This window comes from Melopsittacus undulatus, unplaced genomic scaffold (genome assembly GCF_012275295.1).
Source record: "Melopsittacus undulatus isolate bMelUnd1 unplaced genomic scaffold, bMelUnd1.mat.Z mat_scaffold_135_arrow_ctg1, whole genome shotgun sequence".
Classification (NCBI taxonomy): domain Eukaryota; kingdom Metazoa; phylum Chordata; class Aves; order Psittaciformes; family Psittaculidae; genus Melopsittacus; species Melopsittacus undulatus.
In genome coordinates, this window is record NW_022994104.1 from 103,812 (window position 1) to 111,736 (window position 7,925).

A 7,925-nucleotide genomic window follows, 5' to 3' on the forward strand; every position below is an offset into this window, starting at 1 on the left:
AAGACTGGTGGAATGAATTTTCTTTCTGGAAATAGGTTATAGAGCACATAAGAAGGAAAAATGCAATTTCAAAGGAAGTGCTTGAATCATTACAATCAGGGAGTTAGGGATAATTCATCTTCAGTAGATCTGTTTCATCTGCAGCTAGAATTTTGGTGTCCAGCTGAGTATGTGGCATCAGATGATCAAACAGGTTCCTCCTTCTCTCCCAGCTTCCATCTTCAACAAAGCAAATCCATTTCACCCATCCACATTAACCACTTCTCTTTACCTTAATGTGACTGACCCTAATGCTTGCAGTCTCATAACTTCCTCTTTTGTCAACACATGTGAACCCACATCCTTCCCCTGCTTTGCTTTGCTGTCTCTTCTGGAAGTTTCTTGCACCTCTTCCCACCCACAGTTTGTCTTTGATGCCCTCAGCCTGTTCTTTGCATTGTGATTAGCCCTGGGTGAGCAAGAAACCCCAGGCAGACCCCAGGTTACCTGTTGTCTTCCCAGGGTTCTGCCTCCACACAGCTGCGTACCCATCTCCATCTGGCAAGTGGGACTCTGCACCAGTATGTGCCTGTTGTGAGGGCTCCAGACACGCCATGGATTTCAGCTTCCTGATTTCTGTTCCAGCAGTAGTAATGAGATAGGCTGTCCCTGACTATGCAGATCCCCACACTTAAGGCCTGAGATGGACCTTTTCACATGTGCACATGCAAATGCCTGTTATCATTAATGTTTTGAATCATTAATTCAGTCCATCTATTGGTATGAGTCAGATACAATTAGGTGCCCACACAGACCAGGAGAGACATATGACAACAAGCACAAATAAGGCCTGCCAAGGAAGTGTGGATGCCTCACAGCCTTCTTTTAAACACAACACTAAGCAGTTTCTTCACAAGTCAAACCATGCATCTGAAAAGTTTGTGAGCAATACAAAATGTAATCAATCTGTTCTCCCCAGAGACTCTTAACAAGTGACCCTAAGGACCAGCAGCATTCAGATGAATATAAATACATCACATATGAATAATAAGCCATATGGTGTCAAGAACCATGAGTGAACAATAAAGTTAGGAACTATCATCAATATCAATATATTTAAGAATATTCCTCTTGTTCCAGTTTTGCTAGGCTTTGAGTGTGGGACTCAAACCTGGTATTGCCATCTCACGTGTAAAGTAATCCAGGCTGTGTAACGGGTCACAAAAATTCAACTTTAACATAGTTTGAGGTGTCAATTTTTTCTTGCAAGAGGAGTAATCTCTGCTTTCTAGTTTGACCATGACTCTCAAATGAAGAACATTAAAATAACTGAGCTTCTGAAAAGAGCATGAGTACAAAAGCAAGGCTATTCCTCTCTTAGCACTGTGCCAAAACTGAATAACTACATCCACAAAACCCTCACTCAGAAAAGAGGAGACTGTCACTGCAGAGTAGTTATTGACTTTAAGTTCTTCCTACACATTGCAAGATAAATGTAGCACATGATTAATCACCAAAAACAGTCTTAAGGGCTGGATTCAACCCCTGTCTTTGGGGGACAAAATGTGGGAGTACTGTTGTCCAAAGGAGAGTGTGGCACAGGCACTGCTTGTCTGTTGAGAAGCCCAGCATCCTTCCCAGTTACATTCTTCAGGCTCAGTCCTTGACAATCTGAATGTCAGAGAGCACAAGCGCACAAATCTCACCAGGGCAGGGCAGTGAAAAGCTCACTTGAGCCTCAGCATGTTCCTCAACATGGGCCAAGCTACTGGGATTCTAGCTTCAGAAACGAACCAGAGGAAAACCCTCAGCATGGTTGCTCTCGGCTAGCTCTCAGCAGGAGCCTCCATGAGACAAGTCCCCTCCAGCCTCCTCAGATGTTCAGAATGCTTCCCCTGCACCCAGCCATGGAGAAAGACCTGGGGCCAGCTCAGCCTCAGGATACAGAGGAGTTAAGGTAAAAGAGCACCCTGGAAGGAATGCTGGCACAGAAAAGAATTTGAGGGAATTCAAAAGGAAGAGAGTCTCTGTCAGTGATACCAAGTGTTAACTTGCTCCTCCAAGGCTGCGATGGGCTGAACAATAGCTGGTGCATGGTGTTAGGACACTTTGCAGGCTCTTTGCTTCAGCACAGTACTGCAGGCTGAGGTTAAACACCATTTTTCTAGGACCACTGTAGCTATAAGTTCGATGGTAGGGCAGGTGAGCAGAAATATACAGAGGAGTAAGACAAGTACCCCAGCAGCTGACCTCCAGTAGTGCTATATCTATATGTAAATGCATTGACTGCAGCATCTGCGTGTTCGCCACCTTGTGCATAGCCCTGCAATCCACTACTTTTTATATCAGATCCATGTATGCAGTAATTTTTGTTTTAGCAAAACCTCATCCTACTAACTGGAAGCACCTCCTGCTTAACAGCCACATATTTAGCCATTACATTAAAATATCCTTTATATGAACCACTTTATGAGTCAGAAAGTAAATTTGAGAAGTTGCTTGCGAATGAGATCACACAACTATGATAGGTCCTGATAATATCAGTTTAAATGTTCAGAAGAAGACAAGAAAGCACATCTGATATTAGGAATAACTACAGAAGAAACTGAGAGGCAGATTGTAGTACTCTTTAAATCTCTGGTTTGCTTGTGCCTTGAATTATGCAGCTAGTCCTGGTTTTCTGATCTGAAAAAGGATACAGCAGAAGTGGAAAAAAAAATCAGAGAAATGCAACCAAGGCATGGAAACTTCATACACAAAACAAAAGGGTTTTGAGCAATGTGGTCTAGTGGAAGGTGTCCCTGCCCACAGCAGGGGGGCTGGAACTAGATGATCTTTAAGGTCCCTTCCAACCCAAACCATTCTGTGATTCTTCAGCCAAGGGAAGAGATCATGGAAAGGGAAATTACAGACATTACCAAAAGATGATGAGCAACGCAGATGGTCCATGAATGTTGATTGTGGCCTCCGATACAGGAATTAGAGGATATTAAAAAGAAGCTTGTGGGAGCAAGGCTCAGAAAAATGGATGTGGGATGCAACAGAGAAGGTGCTTTGGCAAGGAGCTTGTATTTTTGTACATACTGCCGCTTGCGGTAACTACAGCCAGTAAGTGTCTGTCTCTCTCTCCTATACTCCCTTCAGGTTTTTGTATGGGCTGGTGAGTTCCCTTTGAGCCTTGTCTCCTCCATGCTGAAGAGTCACAACTCTGAGCCTCTTATCCTAGGAGAGGTGCTCCAGTCCCTGAATGGTCTCTGTGGCCCTGCACTGAACTCACTCTAGTTCATCTATATCTTTCTTATACTGGCAAGCCCAGTATAGACAGCTGAGTAAAGATTTACCAGCAAAGACTGAGACAAAAAAGGCACTGAGTACCTCAGCCTTCTCTGTGTCCTGCATCACCCTCTGTATTCAGCAGTGGGACACATTTCCCCTTGTCTTCCTTGTTTATGTTCTTGAATAATCCACTTGCGTTGCCCTTTATACCCCTCACCAGATTCAAATCCAGGTAGGCCTTGGCTTTCCCAACCCTATACCTGCAAGATCAAACAACAGCTCTATCATCCAGCTGGGTCTCCTACCCCTGTTTCCACCTCCTATACACTTCCTTACTACATCTGAGTTCAGCTGGTCTAAATCTGTTCCTCCATATCACCTCATCTCCATCATCTCCTCTCCAGCAGCTTTCAGGCTCTTCTCTTCACAGTTTTCCTACATGAATTTAATTTCCATTTTAGTGACCCATTCAAGTCCTTAAAAGCAAACTGTCCCATCAGCACTCATTGCACAGCTATGGTTCAGTCTTTGCACTCCTGAAGAGTGCTGTTTACCACCCTGGGGCTATACTTGTCTTAGCAAGTAGTTCAGCACAGCAGAGGCAGATTTGTAAGAAGCCTGCTGTTCAAACTAAGTATTTCAATGAATTTCACTTTGACTTAAGGCCAGCAGCATGGAATGAATACGTAACAGCAGTTGCAGTATGTCAGATAAACTCCTGGAGCAAGACTCTGGCTATATTGGATCCAAAAAGAAACCATTTCACACCCACAGACAGTTCCATGGTGCAAATTACTGAGTGCCAGAATACTAACGGAGATGGACACTGGAATATCAACTAGCCTTGTTTTTGCTGATCTCTTTCTATTGTTGATTCCGTGTCCACATAATTTCATCCAACTTGTTTGGTGGAGTCTTGACTTATCTCACTGGCATATGTAATGAGTTTGCAAATGGCAATGGCTCATCTACTTGGTTAGCTAACAACATCATGGTTGATGTTTCTTAGGCAAGATTTCTCTGGCATTACTTTGTGTTTCCCTTCCTGTGGTTACAGAAACACAATGAAATCCAGGAAAAGCCAAACTAATAAACCCAGAAAGAAAACACGATTTTTATTCAATTATATTGTTTAGCATTTTTCCCCTTAATAAGTATTTTTCCCTTAACAGTCTTCCAATACACTGGATTTTATATGCAACAGACACACTTCCAAAAAACTTCCCAGCAACCACTGACACCAAGAATGAGGGCACTGCTTAAGACTAGCAGTTGAACCACTGTGTTGCTGTGAATAAAACATTGCTGAAAATATGTACCTGAGCAGGACACACAGCACACAGGCACTTCTGCAGTGATGAAGAGAAGGCTGTTCTGAACACCTAGCTTTTTTGTTCTTTCCCTCTACACTTCAAATCAAATCAAAAAGCCATCCCTGAAAAGAGCTAATCAAAGAAGCATGAGGAAAACTGATGCTAATTCCATAATATGCATCTCCCTGGGTTGTATGTATTGCTGATGACACTGCCAGGGAAAGTGCCTTTTTTGCCTTCTCAGGGCTACAGCTGGGAGTAGAGGGGTGTCACCCCTCACCCTTGTGCTAAGACATCAGTGCTTGACTGGACTGTTTGCCTTGGTAGGACTGATTTTTAGTCAGAGCAGTCTAATGGTACCTGCAACTCCTACCGCTTTCGTGAAAGAAGCAGGAACAAGAGGAAGTAACTGTACTTGGTCCAGACAGTTCTTTCACAGTTTTTCTAGTACAGTTAAAGCCCCTCCTAAACTGTGTACTTGGGAGTAGTGCACCCCAAGAGGAAAAAAGCTCCTAAACTGTGAACAAACAACAAAACCACATGTGTATGTCAGCTCTGTTGTGGATCTTCATTCATCCCTCCCAGTTCAGGGATCCTGCCGTCATCTGTTCACGCTGCTCAAGGCTCTGTCACTGCAAGTTTACACTTTAGCATTTGCCCTGGCTTATCTCCTATGCTATTTTTTGCCTTTTCCATTCCTTCATGAGGCTTTTAGTGTTTCTCTTTTTCCTTTTCATTTTCTTTTTCCTATGAATCAATCTGAACCAATTTTTCTGCCAGTTTGCAGTTCTCTGCAAACCTTTGAGATTGACTCATGTTCAGAGAAACATTTCAGATGCTCCTGTCATACTTAGTGCCAGCTCTCACTTTAAAGTCGTAGGATTGCGAGAATTTCAACTATTGCTTTGTCTTGATTTAAAGGCTGCTTTCTAGACTATTTGTATGCAAAGAAAATCCTGACAGTGTCACCTGTAAGAAACAGATGGCAATTAATTTATTTTTAAACAATGTAGGCATCAAGCTATTCTCAGGAAACCTACCATTTCTGAACAGGGGGAGATGATAAATCAAATTGGAAACATGTTTCTTTTCTTTCTTCATTCATACTCAGCAAGCGTATTTTTCATTTACTTTCCCCTATGAATTCTATCCCTTTGTTTTTTTTTCACTCAGAAGACTCTGTTGGAATCCTTGCTAGCATTCAGTTCATTTTCTTAGCTCTGCCAGCTCATTTATATACCTTATGCTAAATATACATTTTTTAATGACTATTCAAGATCCTGTATAGCACATTTGACTGAGAACATATTTTATGACTATTTATGTAATTTTAATGTCTTTTATTTCTATTCCTTAAATTAATAGTCCATCAAATAATGTACAGCCAATATTAAAGTTGACAAACATTGAATGACATTTTGAGTCTTTCATGTGGATTTTAGGCAGGATACTTTGGTTTTCCTATCTTAGCCTTTTGTCTGATAGAATTCCAAAGGCATTATTTCAATTTTTTCTTTTTCAAACTATGCATCTATAGGGGACTGCATTCTGTCTCACCAGCATTGTTCTGTATTATCCGTAGGCTTCCCCTTTTTCTACTTTTCTTGTTACTCAGCACTTTTACTGTTTTGCAAAATCACAAAAAACACCAGCGACTGGATAATCTTAAGCAAGAAAGTACCTTCCTCAGATCTCCTAGACCAGGTGGCGCTGGAGTCTGTACTACCACCTTTAGGCTGTACTACCACCCACCGGCTTAAAGTAGAATCAACACGAGCAGCGGAGTGGACAAAGCCTCTACTCTGCACTTGCACGCAGCCTGCCACGGTAAACTCACTCCTACATTGATGCGCGGATAGACTCCACAACTAGTTAAAGTTGTAAAGTAGGTATGCTTTTATTCAGCGCTGAGGTGCATGGGGATAGCTCCTGCAAAGCATGCACACCTCAGGGTGGTTGTCCCTTTACACTTATTCTCTTAAGGTATACATATACATGAGATTGCTCAATCCGCCTATACATATTTATTACCTATCCCCGCTTCGTATTATAATGAGCCGGGAGGTCCTTTGCACTTGCGCAGTGCCCGTTTTGATCATGGGCAGGGGTCTCAGGATGAAGTAAATGAGTCTTCCTCCTGTGGGCAGGGGTCTTCAAGATGAAGTCAGTCTGCTTCTCCTACTGCTTATCAGTAGGAACAAACATCCGTGGTTTTTGTCATGGTCTTAAGGCTTGATCACCCAGTCTGCTTCTCTTGCCACTTATCAGTAGGAATAAACATCCGTGTTTTGTCATGGTCTTAAGGCCTGATCGCCCAGTCTGCTTCTCCCCGGCTTATCAGCAGGACCTCTCATCTGCTTTTGTCAGCAGAACTAGCATCTGCTTCTTCCCCTCCAGCAATAATCAATGCCTTGGCAAGGTGGCCGTGGCAGATACTTAGGACAGACAATACTTTTGTTTAAGTAAAGGAATTCCTTTAACCCCCTTGTACAATTTCTCCATATTACCCCCCTGTACATTGGTTACCCGTGTATCAACATAGCCGTGGAACCCACCAGCTGGAGACTCCTCATGCCTGATGGATTTAACAGCAGTGGCTAGAGAGATTACCAACCCCCATTATACTCGTCTTTGGCAATAGCTAAATCTGATGGGGATTTTGGCTTTTCAAAGCAGGGCTTCGGTCTGGGCACATGGGATTTTTCCTACAAAACCTGAGTTTGAAAGTGTCATCACTTATTAAAAAAAAAAAAAAATTACAATTTCAAATTGTCGTGGTTTAAACCAAGTCCCCCAACTCCCGGAGAGTTAGGAAGGAGAATCCAAAGAATGTAGCCCCCATGGATTGAGATAAGAACGGTTTAATTGCTAAGGCATAACACAAAACCCCTACTGCCATTCACTACTACAAATAATAATGATACAGCAAACAGCAAGTGAAAAGAATACAACACCCCACCAGCCACCGACCCATAACTCACTCCACCCAGCCCGGCCGAGCACCATGTGCTCCCTCCTCCATTTTTCTCCAGAGACCTCCCCTCCAGCCTTCTCTTTCCCAGTATGCATCCTGGGCATCACGTGCTATGGTATGGAATACCTCATTGACTAGCCTGGGTCAGGTGTCCTGTCTCTCCTTCCTCCCGGCCTCCCCCTGGCTGGAAAAAACCTTGAACAAAAACACCCTCAAAACATGCTCAAACCATGACACAAATGTAACTCAGTGCCTCTTTAAACCTTTAAACAATTTATGACTTTATTTGGTCAGGTAAATCATCAAATCTGTTCATCCTATAATTTCTTTGGGCTTTACAGCACCTGCAGTAGCCTTGCTAGAGTACAACAAAATGTGTAGGA